The 25,142-nt window shown below is 41.8% G+C and overlaps 1 non-coding gene across 1 annotated transcript; it reads left to right on the top strand.

Moving 5' to 3' along the window:
• Positions 1-7,619: 7,619 nt before the first annotated feature.
• On the top strand, positions 7,620-7,692 carry trnav-cac (transfer RNA valine (anticodon CAC)). Its single transcript has one exon. It is a non-coding gene; the product is annotated as a tRNA-Val (tRNA).
• The last annotated feature ends 17,450 nt before the right edge of the window (positions 7,693-25,142 follow it).

Below are 25,142 nucleotides of genomic sequence, written 5' to 3'. Positions count from 1 at the left end.
TCTGAAAATGCATGGGGTATGCCAGTTTGTTTGTGTTCCGTGTTAAATGCTTTCTGTTTTGCGATTCGCTCAATACATTTCGATTTAACAGGGTTTCTGAGGTAACTTCCAGCAGCAAGAATTCTCAGCAGATGATCTGGGAAAATTTCGCAGAGTATGGTCAGTCGGAGCTAAAGTAAGGAAGTCGTTCGTTTCTGCAGTGTTTCACAATACTACCTTTCCCGTGAGCAGTCGAACAGACTAAATGTTTGTGCCACAGACTGCGATGGTAAACTCGGCTAAAAAGTAATCCTTTAAAGCCGGTGGAAGCAACATGACGTAATTGGGGTACATCGTGGAAAAAGATACTTCGGTGGACCTCGTCCATGCTCATCACATCGCCAAAATTAAACAAGTCCCGTTCCCCAGCATTTGGCCCCAATCCCTCTAAACGCATCATATCCAGAAACTCACCCGATTACCTTTGCAATTTTCTGAGTGTAATAGCCTCCTCCACTTCCTCTGGTAGATCATTCCAACCACGCACAACCTTCTTTGTGGGAAATGTGCCTCAGGTCCTTTGTCACTTTCAGCCCACTCACCTTAAAGCTATGCTCTCGAGTTTTCAACTCACACCAACTTGGGTAAAACTCAGTTAACCACCCTTCCATAAGGTCATGTCGCAGCTGTTACGCTGCAGGGAAAGTCGTCCCAGCCTATTCCACCTCGCCCTACGGTACAAACATCGACGACAGCTTTGTCTATATTTTGTCATCAATTTAACGTGTCTTTTTTTTACGTTTTCAAGATGTCAATTACGCTGGACAACAACGAGCTATTGGAAACAAAAAGGTGAAACGTAGAACGGATTCAACTTTCAGTGTTGGACGCCACGGAGTCGCAGCACTAGCGATTCCGGCTTGTTTCTGTAGTGTAATGGTCATCACGTTCGCCTCACACGCGAAAGGTCCCCAGTTCAAAACTAGGCAGAAACTGCTTTGTTCTTCAACTGCAGCCTTTGACATGGACAAGAGCTGAGCTTTCTTGCATGCTTTCCCATCTGCAAACCTGCCTTCGAATTTGCTTGAACAAATCTGCTCTGGTCGTGAAATGTAATGCAATTCCATTTAATTACAGTGCAAAGCGTTGTTAAGTTTTTCTCCAACCTGGTTCTGATCATATGCCATTCTGTTGGAGAGTGTAGTTACCGCCTTCAGATCCTTCCACGAAAAGCAGTACCGCATTTGCCTTCCTTGCGCAGGCGGCTCGGTTCAAAGACAGGAAAGAAGCAGATGCTCTGGTGTCACAGCGCACCACGAATTCCTGAACTTGTCTGTCTGTCAAATGTCCCCCAAGGTCGTCTCAGAAAGACCTCATTTGGAAGCTGTCAATCGTGATTCAACGTGCGAGAATTGGCACCAGATATCCTGAATCATGTTTTGGAGCAATTCGCACGTTAGTGGCTCATTCAATCAGCAACAGCAATGAAAGAAATTGCACTCTCAGAGGAACCTTTCGACTTGCGCATTCATAGCGTCGCTAGTATTAAGGTCCGCCCCGAGATCTAAGTCATGTTGGAACTGAAACGGAGGAATCGACAGAGAGGCTACAGAATGACATCGCATCCATTTGGTTTTCTTTAAATCACTGACGAGCAGGAAAATGTAAACGGGGAGGGCGAGTGGAGAAGTGAGGCAGTTGCAGCTCTGGTGAAATTCCTTCTTTGTGATTCACTCAGCAACCAGAGACGTGTAGGTGACTCAGGCGTGAAAGCTCTTCACATCGAGAACAAAAAGCACTCAAGGGCAGTTAGCACCTCTTCCGGAGTGAGGGTGGGGTGAGGTAATTACCTTTTGACTTCTGTTAATATGTTCAGAAACTGCCGTTTTGATTGAGGTGAACAGAAACTGCATTTCTAAAAAGCACCATGGAATTTAACAAAATTTATTGAGTCGCTTGTCGTCGATTCCCACATAGATTTCCAACGCAGTTGGTATCCATGTGGCTCATGTCCAGGTGTGAACATCTCTGCAGCACATTGCACGGTTAAGGTAAAAGGCAAGGAAAGTGGCTTCTAGAACTGTCTCCGAGGTCAGAGCATTCTCACAATGTGATCTGTCGTTCTCGGATTGTAATGTTACCTCTGGTTTTAGGGTGGAGAACATTCTTTGGGAATCTTATTCTGAAAAAAAAACAGACACAGTGACTGAAACTATGCTGCACGGTATGATGTGGATTACGGCCTGCTCAAGTTTGTGCATTATCCCTGTAGTCCGGTGTGTTTCGTGTTCCGTGTAAACGTGAAAGTCGTCCTGTTTCGAGCAATGGGTGAAATCATTTAGCAAAGCGAGATTCGAAATTGCAGTAATGTCAAGCAGCTCATGGTTATTTGACCAAATCATAAGCGAACCCATATTCTCAAGCACTCACAGATACATTTGTAGCTGAAAAGAGTCTGAGAAGATAGACTCAGTTTACCAATGATTTTTGTCTGGATTGATGGGCTGTCAATATCTGCTGCGAAATTGACATTGTAGCTGTGCGAGTCCGAGAGGACATCCCAGCAGCTGTGCGAGTCCGAGAGGAATCATGGAACCCTTATCATGTGACTTTGCATCTGTTGTTATGCAGGAGCACAATTGGAAATACAACAAAATGAGGGGGCGTGGCCGGCTGGTAGTGTGGCCGAGCGGTCTAAGGCGCTGGATCCAGGTTCCAGTCTCGAAAGGGGCGCGGGTTCGAATCCCACCACTGCCATTTCTGCTGATCAGCTCCAACGCTGCAGCATTGTTAAAATGCTGTTTCGGTGCCCAATGTATATTGATGTTGAAAACAAAAGTAAAATGGGTTTGCTTCCCAGGGAACTAACTGTGGTGTGGGATACTGCCAAATATTTCAAAATGTCTCTACTGTCATGATCGTGTTCGCCTCCCGCTCCGAAAATCGCAAACAGTTCTGCCATCCCAGGCAAGTTGAGCATTTACTGGAACCGAATGGAGACTGTTATTTCATCGCTGTTGTGAAACGAAGTCCTACGGTGACTCTACTCGTTGTTATTTGGGTTTCTAGCTAATGGGAAAATCGTTCCAATGAATTTCGATGTCATACATAATTGAATTTCTCCCATTTCCGTCCTGGAAACATCGGAAGGGAAAGGTAATCTAATCGAGACTGTGATTGGTGAAATTCACTTTTTACTGCCAATTCTTATTATGTTCTTTCTTTCTCTCTTTTCAGCATTGTCTGGAAAGTGGTGGTGCACTAAGGCTGCAGTATGTTTGAAAGAGTCGTTTGGAAATGCCCTGTTGTTAGTTGTGAGATTACTTTATGACTCATGCCCTCGGACTGTATCACATTTAGCATTCATGCATCTCTGTGTCTGAAAATGCATGAGGTATGCCAGTTTGTTTGTGTTCCGTGTTAAATGCTTTCTGTTTTGCGATTCGCTCAATACATTTCGATTTAACAGGGTTTTTGAGGTAACTTCCAGCAGCACAAATTCTCAGCAGATGATCTGGGAAAATTTCGCAGAGTATGGTCAGTCGGAGCTAAAGTAAGGAAGTCGTTCGTTTCTGCAGTGTTTCACAATACTACCTTTCCCGTGAGCAGTCGAACAGACTAAATGTTTGTGCCACAGACTGCGATGGCAAACTCGGCTAAAAAGTAATCCTTTAAAGCCGGTGGAAGCAACATGACGTAATTGGGGTACATCGTGGAAAAAGATACTTCGGTGGACCTCGTCCATGCTCACCACATCGCCAAAATTAAACAAGTCCCGTTCCCCAGCATTTGGCCCCAATCCCTCGAAACGCATCATATCCAGAAACTCACCCGATTACCTTTGCAATTTTCTGAGTGTAATAGCCTCCTCCACTTCCTCTGGTAGATCATTCCAACCACGCACAACCTTCTTTGTGGGAAATGTGCCTCAGGTCCTTTGTCACTTTCAGCCCACTCACCTTAAAGCTATGCTCTCGAGTTTTCAACTCACACCAACTTGGGTAAAACTCAGTTAACCACCCTTCCATAAGGTCATGTCGCAGCTGTTACGCTGCAGGGAAAGTCGTCCCAGCCTATTCCACCTCGCCCTACGGTACAAACATCGACGACAGCTTTGTCTATATTTTGTCATCAATTTAACGTGTCTTTTTTTTACGTTTTCAAGATGTCAATTACGCTGGACAACAACGAGCTATTGGAAACAAAAAGGTGAAACGTAGAACGGATTCAACTTTCAGTGTTGGACGCCACGGAGTCGCAACACTAGCGATTCCGGCTTGTTTCTGTAGTGTAATGGTCATCACGTTCGCCTCACACGCGAAAGGTCCCCAGTTCAAAACTGGGCAGAAACTGCTTTGTTCTTCAACTGCAGCCTTTGACATGGACAAGAGCTGAGCTTTCTTGCATGCTTTCCCATCTGCAAACCTGCCTTCGAATTTGCTTGAACAAATCTGCTCTGGTCGTGAAATGTAATGCAATTCCATTTAATTACAGTGCAAAGCGTTGTTAAGTTTTTCTCCAACCTGGTTCTGATCATATGCCATTCTGTTGGAGAGTGTAGTTACCGCCTTCAGATCCTTCCACGAAAAGCAGTACCGCATTTGCCTTCCTTGCGCAGGCGGCTCGGTTCAAAGACAGGAAAGAAGCAGATGCTCTGGTGTCACAGCGCACCACGAATTCCTGAACTTGTCTGTCTGTCAAATGTCCCCCAAGGTCGTCTCAGAAAGACCTCATTTGGAAGCTGTCAATCGTGATTCAACGTGCGAGAATTGGCACCAGAAATCCTGAATCATGTTTTGGAGCAATTCGCACGTTAGTGGCTCATTCAATCAGCAACAGCAATGAAAGAAATTGCACTCTCAGAGGAACCTTTCGACTTGCGCATTCATAGCGTCGCTAGTATTAAGGTCCGCCCCGAGATCTAAGTCATGTTGGAACTGAAACGGAGGAATCGACAGAGAGGCTACAGAATGACATCGCATCCATTTGGTTTTCTTTAAATCACTGACGAGCAGGAAAATGTAAACGGGGAGGGCGAGTGGAGAAGTGAGGCAGTTGCAGCTCTGGTGAAATTCCTTCTTTGTGATTCACTCAGCAACCAGAGACGTGTAGGTGACTCAGGCGTGAAAGCTCTTCACATCGAGAACAAAAAGCACTCAAGGGCAGTTAGCACCTCTTCCGGAGTGAGGGTGGGGTGAGGTAATTACCTTTTGACTTCTGTTAATATGTTCAGAAACTGCCGTTTTGATTGAGGTGAACAGAAACTGCATTTCTAAAAAGCACCATGGAATTTGACAAAATTTATTGAGTCGCTTGTCGTCGATTCCCACATAGATTTCCAACGCAGTTGGTATCCATGTGGCTCATGTCCAGGTGTGAACATCTCTGCAGCACATTGCACGGTTAAGGTAAAAGGCAAGGAAAGTGGCTTCTAGAACTGTCTCCGAGGTCAGAGCATTCTCACAATGTGATCTGTCGTTCTCGGATTGTAATGTTACCTCTGGTTTTAGGGTGGAGAACATTCTTTGGGAATCTTATTCTGAAAAAAAAAAACCAGACACAGTGACTGAAACTATGCTGCACGGTATGATGTGGATTACGGCCTGCTCAGGTTTGTGCATTATCCCTGTAGTCCGGTGTGTTTCGTGTTCCATGTAAACGTGAAAGTCGTCCTGTTTCGAGCAATGGGTGAAATCATTTAGCAAAGCGAGATTCGAAATTGCAGTAATGTCAAGCAGCTCATGGTTATTTGATCAAATCATAAGCGAACCCATATTCTCAAGCACTCACAGATACATTTGTAGCTGAAAAGAGTCTGAGAAGATAGACTCAGTTTACCATTGATTTTTGTCTGGATTGATGGGCTATCAATATCTGCTGCGAAATTGACATTGTAGCTGTGCGAGTCCGAGAGGACATCCCAGCAGCTGTGCGAGTCCGAGAGGAATCATGGAACCCTTATCATGTGACTTTGCATCTGTTGTTATGCAGGAGCACAATTGGAAATACAACAAAATGAGGGGGCGTGGCCGGCTGGTAATGTGGCCGAGCGGTCTAAGGCGCTGGATCCAGGTTCCAGTCTCGAAAGGGGCGCGGGTTCGAATCCCACCACTGCCATTTCTGCTGATCAGCTCCAACGCTGCAGCATTGTTAAAATGCTGTTTCGGTGCCCACTGTATATTGATGTTGAAAACAAAAGTAAAATGGGTTTGTTTCCCAAGGAACTAACTGTGGTGTGGGATACTGCCAAATATTTCAAAATGTCTCTACTGTCATGATCGTGTTCGCCTCCCGCTCGGAAAATCGCAAACAGTTCTGCCATCCCAGGCAAGTTGAGCTTTTTACTGGAACCGAATGGAGACTGTTATTTCATCGCTGTTGTGAAACGAAGTCCTACGGTGACTCTACTCGTTGTTATTTGGGTTTCTAGCTAATGGGAAAATCGTTCCAATGAATTTCGATGTCATACATAATTGAATTTCTCCCATTTCCGTCCTGGAAACATCGGAAGGGAAAGGTAATCTAATCGAGACTGTGATTGGTGAAATTCACTTTTTACTGCCAATTCTTATTATGTTCTTTCTTTCTCTCTTTTCAGCATTGTCTGGAAAGTGGTGGTGCACTAAGGCTGCAGTATGTTTGAAAGAGTCGTTTGGAAATGCCCTGTTGTTAGTTGTGAGATTACTTTATGACTCATGCCCTCGGACTGTATCACATTTAGCATTCATGCATCTCTGTGTCTGAAAATGCATGAGGTATGCCAGTTTGTTTGTGTTCCGTGTTAAATGCTTTCTGTTTTGCGATTCGCTCAATACATTTCGATTTAACAGGGTTTCTGAGGTAACTTCCAGCAGCAAAAATTCTCAGCAGATGATCTGGGAAAATTTCGCAGAGTATGGTCAGTCGGAGCTAAAGTAAGGAAGTCGTTCGTTTCTGCAGTGTTTCACAATACTACCTTTCCCGTGAGCAGTCGAACAGACTAAATGTTTGTGCCACAGACTGCGATGGCAAACTCGGCTAAAAAGTAATCCTTTAAAGCCGGTGGAAGCAACATGACGTAATTGGGGTACATCGTGGAAAAAGATACTTCGGTGGACCTCGTCCATGCTCACCACATCGCCAAAATTAAACAAGTCCCGTTCCCCAGCATTTGGCCCCAATCCCTCGAAACGCATCATATCCAGAAACTCACCCGATTACCTTTGCAATTTTCTGAGTGTAATAGCCTCCTCCACTTCCTCTGGTAGATCATTCCAACCACGCACAACCTTCTTTGTGGGAAATGTGCCTCAGGTCCTTTGTCACTTTCAGCCCACTCACCTTAAAGCTATGCTCTCGAGTTTTCAACTCACACCAACTTGGGTAAAACTCAGTTAACCACCCTTCCATAAGGTCATGTCGCAGCTGTTACGCTGCAGGGAAAGTCGTCCCAGCCGATTCCACCTCGCCCTACGGTACAAACATCGACGACAGCTTTGTCTATATTTTGTCATCAATTTAACGTGTCTTTTTTTTACGTTTTCAAGATGTCAATTACGCTGGACAACAACGAGCTATTGGAAACAAAAAGGTGAAACGTAGAACGGATTCAACTTTCAGTGTTGGACGCCACGGAGTCGCAGCACTGCCGATTCCGGCTTGTTTCTGTAGTGTAGTGGTCATCACGTTCGCCTCACACGCGAAAGGTCCCCAGTTCGAAACTGGGCAGAAACTGTTTTGTTCTTCAACTGCAGCCTTTTACATGGACAAGAGCTGAGCTTTCTTGCATGCTTTCCCATCTGCAAACCTGCCTTCGAATTTGCTTGAACAAATCTGCTCTGGTCGTGAAATGTAATGCAATTCCATTTAATTACAGTGCAAAGCGTTGTTAAGTTTTTCTCCAACCTGGTTCTGATCATATGCCATTCTGTTGGAGAGTGTAGTTACCGCCTTCAGATCCTTCCACGAAAAGCAGTACCGCATTTGCCTTCCTTGCGCAGGCGGCTCGGTTCAAAGACAGGAAAGAAGCAGATGCTCTGGTGTCACAGCGAACCACGAATTCCTGAACTTGTCTGTCTGTCAAATGTCCCCCAAGGTCGTCTCAGAAAGACCTCATTTGGAAGCTGTCAATCGTGATTCAACGTGCGAGAATTGGCACCAGAAATCCTGAATCATGTTTTGGAGCAATTCGCACGTTAGTGGCTCATTCAATCAGCAACAGCAATGAAAGAAATTGCACTCTCAGAGGAACCTTTCGACTTGCGCATTCATAGCGTCGCTAGTATTAAGGTCCGCCCCGAGATCTAAGTCATGTTGGAACTGAAACGGAGGAATCGACAGAGAGGCTACAGAATGACATCGCATCCATTTGGTTTTCTTTAAATCACTGACGAGCAGGAAAATGTAAACGGGGAGGGCGAGTGGAGAAGTGAGGCAGTTGCAGCTCTGGTGAAATTCCTTCTTTGTGATTCACTCAGCAACCAGAGACGTGTAGGTGACTCAGGCGTGAAAGCTCTTCACATCGAGAACAAAAAGCACTCAAGGGCAGTTAGCACCTCTTCCGGAGTGAGGGTGGGGTGAGGTAATTACCTTTTGACTTCTGTTAATATGTTCAGAAACTGCCGTTTTGATTGAGGTGAACAGAAACTGCATTTCTAAAAAGCACCATGGAATTTGACAAAATTTATTGAGTCGCTTGTCGTCGATTCCCACATAGATTTCCAACGCAGTTGGTATCCATGTGGCTCATGTCCAGGTGTGAACATCTCTGCAGCACATTGCACGGTTAAGGTAAAAGGCAAGGAAAGTGGCTTCTAGAACTGACTCCGAGGTCAGAGCATTCTCACAATGTGATCTGTCGTTCTCGGATTGTAATGTTACCTCTGGTTTTAGGGTGGAGAACATTCTTTGGGAATCTTGTTCTGAAAAAAAAAACAGACACAGTGACTGAAACTATGCTGCACGGTATGATGTGGATTACGGCCTGCTCAGGTTTGTGCATTATCCCTGTAGTCCGGTGTGTTTCGTGTTCCGTGTAAACGTGAAAGTCGTCCTGTTTCGAGCAATGGGTGAAATCATTTAGCAAAGCGAGATTCGAAATTGCAGTAATGTCAAGCAGCTCATGGTTATTTGACCAAATCATAAGCGAACCCATATTCTCAAGCACTCACAGATACATTTGTAGCTGAAAAGAGTCTGAGAAGATAGACTCAGTTTACCATTGATTTTTGTCTGGATTGATGGGCTATCAATATCTGCTGCGAAATTGACATTGTCGCTGTGCGAGTCCGAGAGGACATCCCAGCAGCTGTGCGAGTCCGAGAGGAATCATGGAACCCTTATCATGTGACTTTGCATCTGTTGTTATGCAGGAGCACAATTGGAAATACAACAAAATGAGGGGGCGTGGCCGGCTGGTAGTGTGGCCGAGCGGTCTAAGGCGCTGGATCCAGGTTCCAGTCTCGAAAGGGGCGCGGGTTCGAATCCCACCACTGCCATTTCTGCTGATCAGCTCCAACGCTGCAGCATTGTTAAAATGCTGTTTCGGTGCCCACTGTATATTGATGTTGAAAACAAAAGTAAAATGGGTTTGTTTCCCAGGGAACTAACTGTGGTGTGGGATACTGCCAAATATTTCAAAATGTCTCTACTGTCATGATCGTGTTCGCCTCCCGCTCGGAAAATCGCAAACAGTTCTGCCATCCCAGGCAAGTTGAGCTTTTTCCTGGAACCGAATGGAGACTGTTATTTCATCGCTGTTGTGAAACGAAGTCCTACGGTGACTTTACTCGTTGTTATTTGGGTTTCTAGCTAATGGGAAAATCGTTCCAATGAATTTCGATGTCATATTTCAAAATTTCTCTACTGTCATGATCGTGTTCGCCTCCCGCTCGGAAAATCACAAACAGTTCTGCCATCCCAGGCAAGTTGAGCTTTTTACTGGAACCGAATGGAGAATGTTATTTCATCGCTGTTGTGAAACGAAGTCCTACGGTGACTCTACTCGTTGTTATTTGGGTTTCTAGCTAATGGGAAAATCGTTCCAATGAATTTCGATGTCATACATAATTGAATTTCTCCCATTTCCGTCCTGGAAACATCGGAAGGGAAAGGTAATCTAATCGAGACTGTGATTGGTGAAATTCACTTTTTACTGCCAATTCTTATTATGTTCTTTCTTTCTCTCTTTTCAGCATTGTCTGGAAAGTGGTGGTGCACTAAGGCTGCAGTATGTTTGAAAGAGTCGTTTGGAATTACCCTGTTGTTAGTTGTGAGATTACTTTATGACTCATGCCCGCGGACTGTATCACATTTCGCATTCATGCATCTCTGTGTCTGAAAATGCATGAGATATGCCAGTTTGTTTGTGTTCCGTGTTAAATGCTTTCTGTTTTGCGATTCGCTCAATACATTTCGATTTAACAGGGTTTCTGAGGTAACTTCCAGCAGCAAAAATTCTCAGCAGAGGATCTGGAAAAATTTCGCAGAGTATGGTCAGTCGGAGCTAAAGTAAGGAAGTCGTTCGTTTCTGCAGTGTTTCACAATACTACCTTTCCCGTGAGCAGTCGAACAGACTAAATGATTGTGCCACAGACTGCGATGGCCAACTCCGCTAAAAGGTAATCCTTTAAAGCCGGTGGAAGCAACATGACGTAATTTGGGTACATCGTGGAAAAAGATACTTCGGTGGACATCATCCGTGCTCACCACATCGCCAAAATTAAACAAGTCCCGTTCCCCAGCATTTGGCCCCAATCCCTCGAAACGCATCATATCCAGAAACTCACCCGATGACCTTTGCAATTTTCTGAGTGTAATAGCCTCCTCCACTTCCTCTGGTAGATCATTCCAAACACGCACAACCTTCTTTGTGGGAAATGTGCCTCAGGTCCTTTGTCACTTTCAGCCCACTCACCTTAAAGCTATGCTCTCGAGTTTTCAACTCACACCAACTTGGGTAAAACTCAGTTAACCACCCTTCCATAAGGTCATGTCGCAGCTGTTACGCTGCAGGGAAAGTCGTCCCAGCCTATTCCACCTCGCCCTACGGTACAAACATCGACGACATCTTTGTCTATATTTTGTCATCAATTTAACGTGTCTTTTTTTTACGTTTTCAAGATGTCAATTACGCTGGACAACAACGAGCTATTGGAAACAAAAAGGTGAAACGTCAAACGGATTCAACTTTCAGTGTTGGACGCCACGGAGTTGCAGCACGGCCCATTCCGGCTTGTTTCTGTAGTGTAGTGGTCATCACGTTCGCCGTACCCGCGGAAGGTCCCCAGTTCGAAACTGGGGAGAAACCGCTTTGTTCTTCAACTGCAGCCTTTTACATGGACAAGAGCTGAGCTTTCTTGCATGCTTTCCCATCTGCAAACCTGCCTTCCAATTTGCTTGAACAAATCTGCTCTGGTCGTGAAATGTAATGCAATTCCATTTAATTACAGTGCAAAGCGTTGTTAAGTTTTTCTCCAACCTGGTTCTGATCATATGCCATTCTGTTGGAGAGTGTAGTTACCGCCTTCAGATCCTTCCACGAAAAGCAGTACCGCATTTGCCTTCCTTGCGCAGGCGGCTCGGTTCAAAGACAGGAAAGAAGCAGATGCTCTGGTGTCACAGCGCACCACGAATTCCTGAACTTGTCTGTCTGTCAAATGTCCCCCAAGGTCGTCTCAGAAAGACCTCATTTGGAAGCTGTCAATCGTGATTCAACGTGCGAGAATTGGCACCAGATATCCTGAATCATGTTTTGGAGCAATTCGCACGTTAGTGGCTCATTCAATCAGCAACAGCAATGAAAGAAATTGCACTCTCAGAGGAACCTTTCGACTTGCGCATTCATAGCGTCGCTAGTATTAAGGTCCGCCCCGAGATCTAAGTCATGTTGGAACTGAAACGGAGGAATCGACAGAGAGGCAACAGAATGACATCGCATCCATTTGGTTTTCTTTAAATTACTGACGAGCAGGAAAATGTAAACGGGGAGGGCGAGTGGAGAAGTGAGGCAGTTGCAGCTCTGGTGAAATTCCTTCTTTGTGATTTACTCAGCAACCAGAGACGTGAAGGTGACTCAGGCGTGAAAGCTCTTCACATCGAGAACAAAAAGCACTCAAGGGCAGTTAGCACCTCTTCCGGAGTGAGGGTGGGGTGAGGTAATTATCTTTTGACTTCTGTTAATATGTTCAGAAACTGCCGTTTTGATTGAGGTGAACAGAAACTGCATTTCTAAAAAGCACCATGGAATTTAACAAAATTTATTGAGTCGCTTGTCGTCGATTCCCACATAGATTTCCAACGCAGTTGGTATCCATGTGGCTCATGTCCAGGTGTGAACATCTCTGCAGCACATTGCACGGTTAAGGTAAAAGGCAAGGAAAGTGGCTTCTAGAACTGGCTCCGAGGTCAGAGCATTCTCACAATGTGATCTGTCGTTCTCGGATTGTAATGTTACCTCCGGTTTTAGGGTGGAGAACATTCTTTGGGACTCTTATTCTGAAAAAAAAAACAGACACAGTGACTGAAACTATGCTGCACGGTATGATGTGGATTACGGCCTGCTCAGGTTTGTGCATTATCCCTGTAGTCCGGTGTGTTTCGTGTTCCGTGTAAACGTGAAAGTCGTCCTGTTTCGAGCAATGGGTGAAATCATTTAGCAAAGCGAGATTCGAAATTGCAGTAATGTCAAGCAGCTCATGGTTATTTGACCAAATCATAAGCGAACCCATATTCTCAAGCACTCACAGATACATTTGTAGCTGAAAAGAGTCTGAGAAGATAGACTCAGTTTACCATTGATTTTTGTCTGGATTGATGGGCTATCAATATCTGCTGCGAAATTGACATTGTAGCTGTGCGAGTCCGAGAGGACATCCCAGCAGCTGTGCGAGTCCGAGAGGAATCATGGAACCCTTATCATGTGACTTTGCATCTGTTGTTATGCAGGAGCACAATTGGAAATACAACAAAATGAGGTTGCGCGGCCGGCTGGTTATGTGGCCGAGCGGTCTAAGGCGCTGGAGTCAGGTTCCAGTCTCGAAAGGGGCGTGGGTTCGAATCCCACCACTGCCATTTCTGCTGATCAGCTCCAACGCTGCAGCTTGTTCAAATGCTGTTTCGGTGCCCACTGTATATTGATGTTGAAACCAAAAATAAAATGCGTTTGCTTCCCAGGGAACTAACTGTGGTGTGGGATACTGCCAAATATTTCAAAATGTCTCTACTGTCATGATCGTGTTCGCCTCCCGCTCGGAAAATCGCAAACAGTTCTGCCATCCCAGGCAAGTTGAGCTTTTTACTGGAACCGAATGGAGACTGTTATTTCATCGCTGTTGTGAAACGAAGTCCTCCGGTGACTCTACTCGTTGTTATTTGGGTTTCTAGCTAATGGGAAAATCGTTCCAATGAATTTCGATGTCATCCATAATTGAATTTCTCCCATTTCCGTCCTGGAAACATCGGAAAGGAAAGGTAATCTAATCGAGACTGTGTTTGGTGAAATTCATTTTTACGGCCAATTCTTATTATGTTCTTTCTTTCTCTTTTTTCAGCATTGTCTGGAAAGTGGTGGTGCACTAAGGCTGCAGTATGTTTGAAAGAGTCGTTTGGAATTGCCCTGTTGTTAGTTGTGAGATTACGTTATGACTCATGCCCTCGGACTGTATCACATTTAGCATTCATGCATCTCTGTGTCTGAAAATGCATGAGATATGCCAGTTTGTTTGTGTTCCGTGTTAAATGCTTTCTGTTTTGCGATTCGCTCAATACATTTCGATTTAACAGGGTTTCTGAGGTAACTTCCAGCAGCAAAAATTCTCAGCAGAGGATCTGGGAAAATTTCGCAGAGTATGGTCAGTCAGAGCAAAAGTAAGGAAGTCGTTCGTTTCTGCAGTGTTTCACAATTCTACCTTTCCCGACATTGTCAAAGCATGTCAATCTTGCATTCAATACAAATGAAAAGCAAAAAAAAAACAAAATCCCGCCAATTCATGAACGAACAATAATTTAATCAAAGGTCATAACAATATTTCGACGAATTGCAACTTTTAATAACAAATGTAGGTAATTATCTAACTAATTAATAATTGGAAGTGTCATATATTTACTTAACGCTGAAGAAAGCGACTTGATTTTCCCTTGTTACACAGCAGAATAACAATGTGTGTATGTGTATGTTCGAAATGTTTGAATCAAGTTCTTTGTAACAAAATAACTAATGACTTACGATCACTTAGCATTGTCACCTTTAAGACCACAACATTCGCAAATATTTTACAGGAATATACAACCAGAACAACAAGATAATTTCTTTTCATCGGAACCCAAAGAGAGTAAGTAGAAGACACTGAGAATTAGTGAGTCATTGCAAGCATTCAACTGAAGACAACATCCCTTCTTTCCAAAAATGTTCAAAATTTAAAAAATCAAAATTTATTGCCATTGTTGAATGAAAGAATAAAGAGGTGCTAATTCTTTTTCATTTGATTTTGTTGCATGGAACATCCGTAAGTTGCATTTTGATTACAAACACAATAAATGTGAGCATTGAAGCCAAATAATTAATTGAATTCAACTATGTTTCAACGGTAAAGTAAAAATTGATATTTACAATGATTGAGAGATTGTGCACTGCAATATCTACACAGTGGTTCATGTACTGTCCCATAATTCCACATTTGCGCAACCTATTAGATTGCATAATTATTATTTTTATTATAAATCAGCAACAATTGATTTATCAAAATCTGTCAATGCATTAAGGAAGAATGAAAAATCTATTTTTCCAAGTGATTGAGCAATATCTGGAAATGAACTGGAATTAATTCAGTGAAAAGTAATTACATTTTCCTGAATTTTAAGGCTGAGATTACCGTGATCATTCAAATGAGCAAAACATCAGATATTTACAATGACGTTGGATGGGAAGTCAATGTGGGGCAGTTGACCTGAAAAATAAATGCATTTTCATACTGTACTATTAGTACTCAGAAATAACGGATTAAATCTAAATGTGAATCTCACTAGACTTGTTCAAAAGACTTTCTTAAATAATTGTGCCATTATTGTAATGGCAATGACTTGATAAGTAATGCTGTCTTTTGAATAATTAAAATGATTAAATATTTCAAAAGCACTTTGCTGTGATGTTGATTGGATATTTATTAAGATTAGTAAAGTGAGGAATAAAACATCGTACCTAGCTTTATGGATTGAAGAAAAATGAGCCATTCAGTGACTTTTGAGCGAAATGCTTCTTCTTTTTAAAGTCAAAAATGTACGTAATGCAGAATTGTGAATTTCCATCCACTGGATTCCTTGTAGAGATATGTTACATCGATTTTATGATTAATATTATGATCATTGTTTAAAGAGTTGTGTCAGATTTAGAAAGAGAATTAGTAGATCATGAAAGTGAGCCTGAAACTAAACAAACAATGTAGTCAATGACATGTGGTATATAAGCGATTTTAATAATATTGTCATTATTGTACAATGATGAATAATGTTGGAATAGAAATGACAAAAAATCAACACCGTCAAAGCAGTTCTTTTCTTACAATGAAATGAAAACAATAATCATTTTGTAGCATGCATGATTTGAAATAGCAGTTTTTCAATGTGACATATACAGTGAAGATTAACCTTTTTGCAAAAATGTAGGAATTTCACAAATTGAAAATGCAGTGTTTGTTCAATTTGTAATGAAAATGGTTATAATTTGAATGGTCTCTTGTACACACACAACAAAAAAGGAGCTTAAAAATTGTCAGAATGACAACAATTTGCTTCACAATGCTATTGTAGTACAGTCAATATCCGTGATAAAGTAGAATTATTGGTTTAAACAATATAAATCAACATTTACGACTGAACTGAAATATATCACATCAATTGCATTAACTGCATAGAATAGTAAGTAAATGCTTACTGTTGTCATTTGTCCGAGAAACAATAAGATACTTCCTCAGGTTATTCCACTGAATAGTAATCAGCTGACGATGAATATTTTTGTGTCGCTTTATGTGCACTGTTTTGTGTGAACATTGATTTCAATAAATTTAGATATTTACATGAATTAGGAACAGACTGATAACTGGGTGTGAAAGATCTTATTTAAGATTAGGCAATTTTTAGTCTTCACTAGATTTATTGAACAAAACACACTTAAAACATCATGCAATAAATGAGATTAGAGAGAAATATGCAAATTCAATTTTCAAATGAATGCACTCGGATAATTTCACAGCATTTCAATCTTAAATTCAATATAAATAGGTGAGTGGAAAACTAAAAACAAATTTCAAACAGTTCATAAACAGATCAATAACAAAAAATGATATATAGTAGGAAGTGGCATTTGTTTATTTTACTGAAGAACTTGATTTTTTTCTCATATTTATACTTTTGAAGCATCAAGTTCAATGTGCAATCTGAACTCAGCTCTTCAGAACAAAAGAAAATCAAGGAATATATTTACTTTGCATATTTCATCTTCGTGAGTGCAACATTATCAAATATTTTGGAAAGAATATTGATTGTGAGGAATTAGATACATTCTTTTATTAGCGAATTGAAGAAAATATATAGGAGATACTGTGCTTATTGGAATGAACAACAAATGGAAGCAAATCTAATGTTGAATTGAAAGGCAACTCTTTCGATTCTTAGATATTTTCTAATCAACATTCAGAGCTGCTCTGGCACAGCCCTATGCAAGGTGGGAATAGAAATTGTACCCGCTGATCTGGGAACAGAGACACTACCATAGTTGCAAAAGATTCATTCATAACATTACCAACAAAGCTGGGCAGGGCTGAAAACTAACCAGATGTTTATTGTGATGATTGGATTGAAATTAAATGGTTAGATACTGTGTGTCATCTACTGAAAATTCAGTAGCAATTTACAATAATGATGGGAGTTTACAAATGTCTTAATTAAACATGATTTTTACGATCACGTGTGGAACGACACATTGACAGAATTGTGTGATTACTGTGCATTATAAATAAAAATGAATACAATTGTTCTATATGTTCATAAGTTTCTCGTTTCCTGAAATGCAAATTAAAATGTTTTTGATCTACACGGAAATTGAAACAAAATGATGAGTTGGTCAGTCAATGTGCCTATTCAGCTGAAGACAACTTTCATTCCTTCTGAAAATGTACGATTTCTAAGAAGTCACCATTTCCTGTGGTTGTTTAATGAAACAAGAGCGATGCCAGTCCTTGTTTGTGTGCTTCAAAAAATTCATGGGGATTTAAATGATTTTGCACATGAAAAATATTCAATTGTTGTTATGATAAAAAAACACAATAAATGATAACATTGAAGTGATTTCCAATCATACCAATTCAAAAGTGTTTCCAGGTTTAAAATGAAAAGCAATATTCAGAATGATTTAGAGATTGTACGTTGCAATGTCCTTGCATTAGTTATTATAACAAAACATAGTTTCACATGTACACCCCTTACCGATTTGAACAATTATTAGGTATTGGCAACAAATCGATTTCAAAACTTTTATTAATGAAGTTAAGAATAATGAGGTATCTCCTCTTATTATTCAACTGAATAATGTTCAAAAATGAAGAGAAATATTGCAGTGTAAATTAACTGGTATTCTCTGAATTTCAATGGCTGAAATGACTGTGATCTTTCAAATGAGCAAAAGTCAGATATTTACAAATGATGCTGCAATGGCAATTATTGATCTTTTGTGGGTGTATTGGCCTTATGAAACAGGTTTTAATATTGTAGCAAACACTAAGAAACATGGAAGATATAAAATGCACATTGTGCTTGTGAGAAAGCCTAAGTTGAAGTATTGCATAATTATTGTAACTGATAATTGTTTCTAAAATCCTGATAAATAAATTGACTTAATATTTTGAATGCACTTTTCTGATGACGATTGTATATTCATTAAGATTAATAAACTGAAAATTAAAATATAAAACGTGACTTTAATAATTAAAAAATCTCAGCAACAGTTGTACGCAGTTCAACATTTTTTTTGGTCGGTTCATGTCTATTTTATTAATGTAACTTTAATCATGATAAATGGTTAAACAAATATCAGAACTGGGAAGAAAATAATTAGGCCGGGAAAGTGAGTATTATTATGAACAAAACATCAAGTTAATGACATTTGGCACAGGAAGTCATTTTGTAGGAAATGACTAATAATTGTGTGATTATTGCTCATTGGCAACTAATGTTGGAAGAAAATAAAGCTATCTCAAAATGAAATTAAAATAAATATCATTTTGGAGGTCACATGATTTGAAAAACGGAAATTGTCACTTAATGTGACATTTGAGCTGAAGAATCGTTCTTCCCTCGCACGCCCCCCCCCCCCCCCCCGCGTAGTCTTCTCAATAATTTAAAATTTAGTATTAGTTAAACTAAATGACAAATGGATGTACCTACATTGTTATCTTGCACGCAAAAAAAACTAAAAATAAAATAACATGGAAATGATATCGCTCTGCAAGTAATCATTTCACTGATAATAAGTGTTTGCATTGAATTTAAATGTCACCATAGCTGAAGGAATGGTTTCCCCTGACAGGGTATGAAGACTGAGGAGATAGGCAGAACTCAGGCAAGTGGAATATGGCTACTTATGCTGCAATCAGTTAATGCAGGGATCATCCCAAGAGGCCAACCTCGGAAGGGAGATCCATGACACACTGTAACATGTACAGTAAAAAGCAGTATTTTTATACACGTTCTATATTATAATGGCCACATGAAATGTGGTTACAGTCCTTCCCTCCTTATACAGGCACCCGATCCAGTAGAACACCTAATCTCAAATGGACATTGCTATGGATATCCCCAGCTTCCTATTGTTTCAAGGTATTTTACAGGTGCTATAATCAGGCCTTGGGATCTCTCTGTGCATTTTATTTCCTCAGATTACAAAATTAATTGCTGCAGTCCTTTGGGCCTCTCACTCTGCATTATTTACGATTCTCAAGAATATGTAATTAGAAACGTTTTAAATGTTCTGAGCAACTTTAAAATAGTAACGATTTCTGACAATCAAGCCCTGTCTGTTTCCGTGATTGCAGCTGTGGAAGTTAGCTGGGCTCTATCCTACAACTGGTGTTTATTCATTCACTGGGACAATTATTCTTTCATTAATGAAAGTCAGGGTGGGTCATTTTTCTGTATGCTGGCATTGTCTTATCACTACCTGGAATATGACTGTTTGGAATGGCATACTTATGGACTTGGAGTAGGATTGCACAAAATGTTCTCTTTTTTACTTAAGACTGACACAGACTGTTAGTCTTATTTATCTCACCTCCACCATTTGTGTTTTAATTCCAAGCCAGGCTGATCGGGGCATCCCTACAGCAGCAAATCAATAAGGATTTCAGCACTAAAATAAAAATCAGCATTCGCTACCATCAGGAAACAGTACCATGCAATATGCTTACGTCACTGAGACATAATTCCACACTTAAAGCCGACTATATTGTATTTGATCAGTGATTATGTATTAGATGTAAGTAACATTTAGTGTTAAAACTGGTCACTGTAAACTTAAAATGACTAGAAATGTCATATTACTATCCATAACATGTAGAGTTGAACATTAATTATTGGAGTCTAAAACAATCAGACGTATCTTCATTTGTATGGTCGAATATTAATCCAATTATTTCTGTGAACATTCAAATGAGGAGATATCAGATATTTCCTGTCAGTGTTGGATGAGGAATCATTGCTTGGTTTGTGGTTGTGTTGACATGGAATAAAAGATCAATTTTTCTTTGTGAAATTGGCACTAAGAAATAATGATTTAAATTGAAATGTGAATCTCACGATATTGTTACAAAACCTAAACTTGAATTACTGTGTGATTGTTGGACTAACAATGAATTGGTAATCTATTTTAGAACACTGACACATTAAGTGATTCAATATTTCCAAACGGATTTGCTGTGATATTGATTACATAATAATTAGGATCAGTGACCTGAGCATTAGCATGCTGGCATGATGTTTTGGAAAATACATTCGATATGCAGTCATTATTGATCATTCAACATTCTCAGATACTCCTGCAATCTGTATGGCCATGAGCCTGTCCTCCCATACAGCTCTGACTTTCATGTCAAATTCTCCATATTGAGTTTCCCTCCTGTGGGAGGGAGGGTATGAAGCTGAAAATTGATGAGGAGCGACCTCCATGAATGTTGTTGCTGATCATCAGGAATCATTCATTCAGCATCTCGCCACTGCTGCGCTCAAATCTTGTCTTAAAGAACAGTCCGGCACAGGAACAGGCCCTTCAGCCCAGCAAGTCCGCACTGACACATGATGCCCTTTGAAAGTTAAAACGAAAGTTTATGCTTCTACACATTCTATGTCATTCTGTTCGCTGCTGTCTCGTCCCTGTGCCAAGATCCCTCTTTAACCTTGCTATATTAGCTTTTCCCCTCTATCAGTATATTCCAGGCACTTTCACATTCTGTCTGGAAAATCAAAAAAAAAATTACCTATCATACTTTCTCCCTTTTACCTAAAACCTATGATCCCTATAATTGATATTTCTACTCTCGGAAAAAGCCTCTAAATGTCCTTCTAACTATGCCTCTGACAGTTTTGTAAATATCTATCAGGGAGCCCCATAGTCAATGATGCCCAAGTGCAAACAAACCATGTGTGTTCAATTTCTCCTTCTGGCTAATACCCTCCAAACCAGACAACATTCTGGTCAACCTTTTCCATACCCTCTCCAACACTTCCACATCGTGTGGCAATCAGTACTGTAAAAAAATATTCCAAATGTGCCGAACTAAGTTTCTCTCCAGCTGCAATACGGCCTGCTAATTTTCATACTGCATGCTCTGATGCCTGTCTGCAAGTTTGCCGTCAGTCTTCTTGATCACCCTATCCACCCGTGTTGTCACTTTCAGGGAACTGTGGAGCTGTACACCTAGATCTCTTTGGATGTTGATGCAATCAGTAGTTTTTCCATCTACTGTATATTTCTCTCCTGCATTAGACCCTCTAAAATGCATCACGTCACAATTGTCCAGATAAAGTTACATCTGTGTTTTCTCTGTCCTGCTGTAGTTTCTGGCAATCGTCCTCACAATCTGCAAGTCCGCCAATCTATTTACAGATTTCCAATCACAAAAACACTGTTCCACCACTACTCTGTCTTCTATGACCGAGCAGTTCTCTATCCATCTTACTAACTGACGGCGGATCCCATTTCCCTTCACCTTCCGTATGAGCCTGCCATAAGGAACCATATCAACGGCCTTGCTAAGGTCCAGACGGCCAGCATCCAGCCCCGTGCCCTCATCATTCAATTTTGTCACGTCCTCAAAATAATCAATCAAGTTTGTTTATTCCATCATAACTGTGACTTGAACCTTGGAGGTTAGATTAGATTCCCTACAGTATGGAAACATGCCGTCTGGCCCAACCAGTCCACACCAACCCTCCGAAGAGTAACCTACCCAGACCCATGTTCCTCTGACTAAAGCACCTAACACTATGGGCAATTTAGTATGACCAATCCACTGTTGGACTTTGGAAGGAAATCGGAGCACCTGGAGGAAACTCACACAGACATGTGGGGAATGTGCAAACTCCACACAGACTGTCACATGAGGCCGGCGCTGTGAGACAGCAGTGCTAACCACTGAGCCACAGTACCACTGTTGACGGTTACTGTACAGTGGAGGATGTGTCGGGGTATGATGGTGACTGTACAGTGGGAGGTATGTCGGACCGTGATGGTTACTGTACAGTGGGAAGTATGTCGGGCCGTGATGGTTACTGTACAGTGTTAGGTATGTCGGGCCGTGATGGTTACTGTACAGTGGGAGGTATGTCGAGCCGTGATGATTACTGTACAGTGGGAGGTATGTCGAGCCGTGATGGTTACAGTACAGTGGGAGGTATGTCGGGCCGTGATGGTTACTGTACAGTGGGAGGTAAGTCGGGCCGTGATGGTTACTGTACAGTGGGAAGTATGTCGGACCGTGATGATTACTGTACAGTGGGAGGGATGTCGGGCCGTGATGGTTACTGTACAGTGGGAGGTATGTCGGGCCGTGATGGTTACTGTACAGTGGGAGGTATGTCGGGCCGTGATGGTTACTGTACAGTGGGAGGTAAGTCGGGCCGTGATGGTTACTGTACAGTGGGAGGTAAGTCGGGCCGTGACGGTTACTGTACAGTGGGAAGTATGTCGGACCGTGATGATTACTGTACAGTGGGAGGTATGTCGGACCGTGATGGTTACTGTACAGTGGGAAGTATGTCGGGCCGTGATGGTTACTGTACAGTGGGAAGTATGTCGGGCCGTGATGGTTACTGTACAGTGGGAAGTATGTCGGGCCATGATGGTTACTGTACAGTGGGAGGTATGTCGAGCCGTGATGGTTACTGTACAGTGGGAGGTATGTCAGGCTGTGATGATTACTGTACAGTGGGAGGTATGTCGGGCCGTGATGGTTACTGTCCAGTGGGAGGTATGTCGGGCCGTGATGGTTACTGTACAGTGGGAGGTATGTCGAGCCGTGATAGTTACTGTACAGTGGGAGGTATGTCGGGGTGTGATGGTTACTGTACAGTGGGAAGTATGTCGGGCCGTGATGGTTACTGTACAGTGGGAGGTATGTCGAGCCGTGATGGTTACTGTACAGTGGGAGGTATGTCGGGCCGTGATGGTCACTGTACAGTGGGAGGTATGTCGGGCCGTTATGGTTACTGTACAGTGGGAGGTATGTCGGGCCGTGATGGTTACTGTACAGTGGGAGGTGTGTCGGACCGTGATGGTTATTGTACTGTGGGAGTTATGTTGGGCTGTGAGGTTGCAGACTGTATGAGTTGTACAGAGTATGATTCTGCTCCTGACTGTGGCCCACTGCACCTCATGGATGCATCATCATTAGTTTCTCAATCTGTTTAAAGCCCAGCGGGCTGCATATCATGGTGAGGGCAGTCTGTAAAATGTGAAGGTCGCCCCTGTTCCCCATAAGGACTGTGCAGTGACCATTCTTAGCGATATATGAAATGGAGAGGTGTATCTGCAGTAGGCAGATCGGTGATGATGTGGTCAATTATATGTTTCCCTTTTATTGATTCCACCATAACCTGCCACAGAGCAGTCCAGCAGCCACATGATTCAGCATCAATGATGAGCACGATACTGACTATATACATGGAGCTGTCCCCCTCTGCCTGGCTTGTCCTGTCAGTGTGACATACCATAAAAGAGAGGATGGCGATGTTGCCTGGTATTAGTCCTGTTCACAGACTCCTGCTTTACAGATAATATCTGACTGTTGCTTGATATACAACAGGTCACTTTTACATTTTGTATAATGAAGAGTTAATATCACTTTGGTTTATTTTAAAATATGTAAGAAACAAACATCATTTTTTTTAGTTGAAAACCATTTAAGTGAACAATAATTGAATTACCAGAGCACACAGCTAACGATTACACATTCAGTGACTTTAGTAAACAGCTGATGTTCAGATGAATGAACACACCATCTTGCAGGCAGCAAAGCTGTTGAAAATGACTTTGAGGAAAAGCCTGAATTCAGACACAGTGTTACTGGCCCTCACCATGACCTCCACAACATTGGCCATCTCCAGAATCTGTCCAGTGAGTTTCCAAACTGGAGCTGGGCAGTTACTGACATAATCCCTCACAATAGAACTAGTTAGAGACATAACTGAACAACGGAGAGATGTGAGTGAGGAAAACTGGTCAATGGACTAGCACATGGCTCTGATCCAGACGCAGTTCAACATTTGTAACAATAACCTGTAAACAGCCATGTCCTGCAAGTATATCTCTTCTGGTATAGCACCTAAACTCTGTAATTCTGTACCTTGGACCTGATCCTGAATGAAGGTGTTATAAAGGTGATGGGCTCCTGCAGCACATGGCATCTTACATTGAATCCCTCATAAACCATATCCAGTGTATGTTAGCCCCAACAATGTCAGTATCCAAACAGAATTGTACAGTTCCATTGATGGCCAGCATCATCCCAGCCCAATGATCTTGTGTGTGAATTGAGTTGGAAATCTCTGTGTAAATGTTTGCAGCATTGTTCTAACCGTTAACAGCAAAGTGTCTTTACTGAAGTTACGATAGCCTTTCATAATACCAACTTTTAGATTGTCCAATAAGCACAAACGTCCTTGTACTTAATAATAATTTGGTCTTGGGTGTGGGAATGAGATTTATCATTTCAATGCTCCTTACTGTGAATTGTGCACTGTTTTCATCATAATGTTGTTATAAAAGTGAACGGAATAAATGGGTGGATTTTAGATTAGATTATGTTTCCACACTGTAATGTAATGTAATCTAAAATCCACCCATTTATTCCGTTCACTTTTATAACAACATTATGATGAAAACAGTGCACAACTCACAGTAAGGAGCATTGAAATGATAAATCTCATTCCCACACCCAAGACCAAATTATTATTAAGTACAAGGACTTTGAAAATATACAATTATTTTCTCTTGTATTAATATTTTGAACTAATAGTCGACTCTCTTGCTCCTCAGATGCTGTCTGAACGGCTGTGCTTTTTTCAGAACCATACTTTTTGACTCTGATCTCCAGCATCTGCAGTCCTCACTTTCCTGGACCCAACCAGCCAGAGCTCACAAAACCCAAAGTGCAGTGTCCAGAATTGGGCAGGTCTGAACAATATTTTACATGCTAATTTATTCATGGAATATGATAAGACCAGTACTTATTGCCTGTCTCTTGTTGCCCTTGAGAAGGTGGGCGTGAGCTGTCACATTGACCCGCTGCAGCCCATGTGCTGTACGAAGACTTACAATACCATTAGGGAGGAATTTGAACTAGTGACACTGAAAAAATGGCAATATGCTTCCCAATAAGCTCGGTAAATGGCTTGGATTGGAACGCGAACATGGTCGTCCCATGTATCTGCTTTCCTTGTCCTTCTTGATGGTCGGGGGGTCAGAGATACGTTGTAAGGAGCCTTAGGAAATTTCTGCAGAGCACCGTGTAGATGGCAGACATTGCTGCTTCTGAGTGTCAGTGGATGAGGGTTGAAGCTGCACTCACACAGGCAAATGGAGGTATTTAATTACACACACACATTCAACATGACTCTATTTGATGGGAGACAGGCTTTCCGAA

The sequence above is a fragment of the Chiloscyllium plagiosum genome, unplaced genomic scaffold (genome assembly GCF_037043375.1).
Source record: "Chiloscyllium plagiosum isolate Xiang-an unplaced genomic scaffold, Cpla_swu_hap1 HiC_scaffold_38, whole genome shotgun sequence".
NCBI lineage: Eukaryota > Metazoa > Chordata > Chondrichthyes > Orectolobiformes > Hemiscylliidae > Chiloscyllium > Chiloscyllium plagiosum.
The sequence above is the reverse complement of the archived record's forward strand: the minus strand, read 5'-3'. Positions and strand labels throughout refer to the sequence as shown.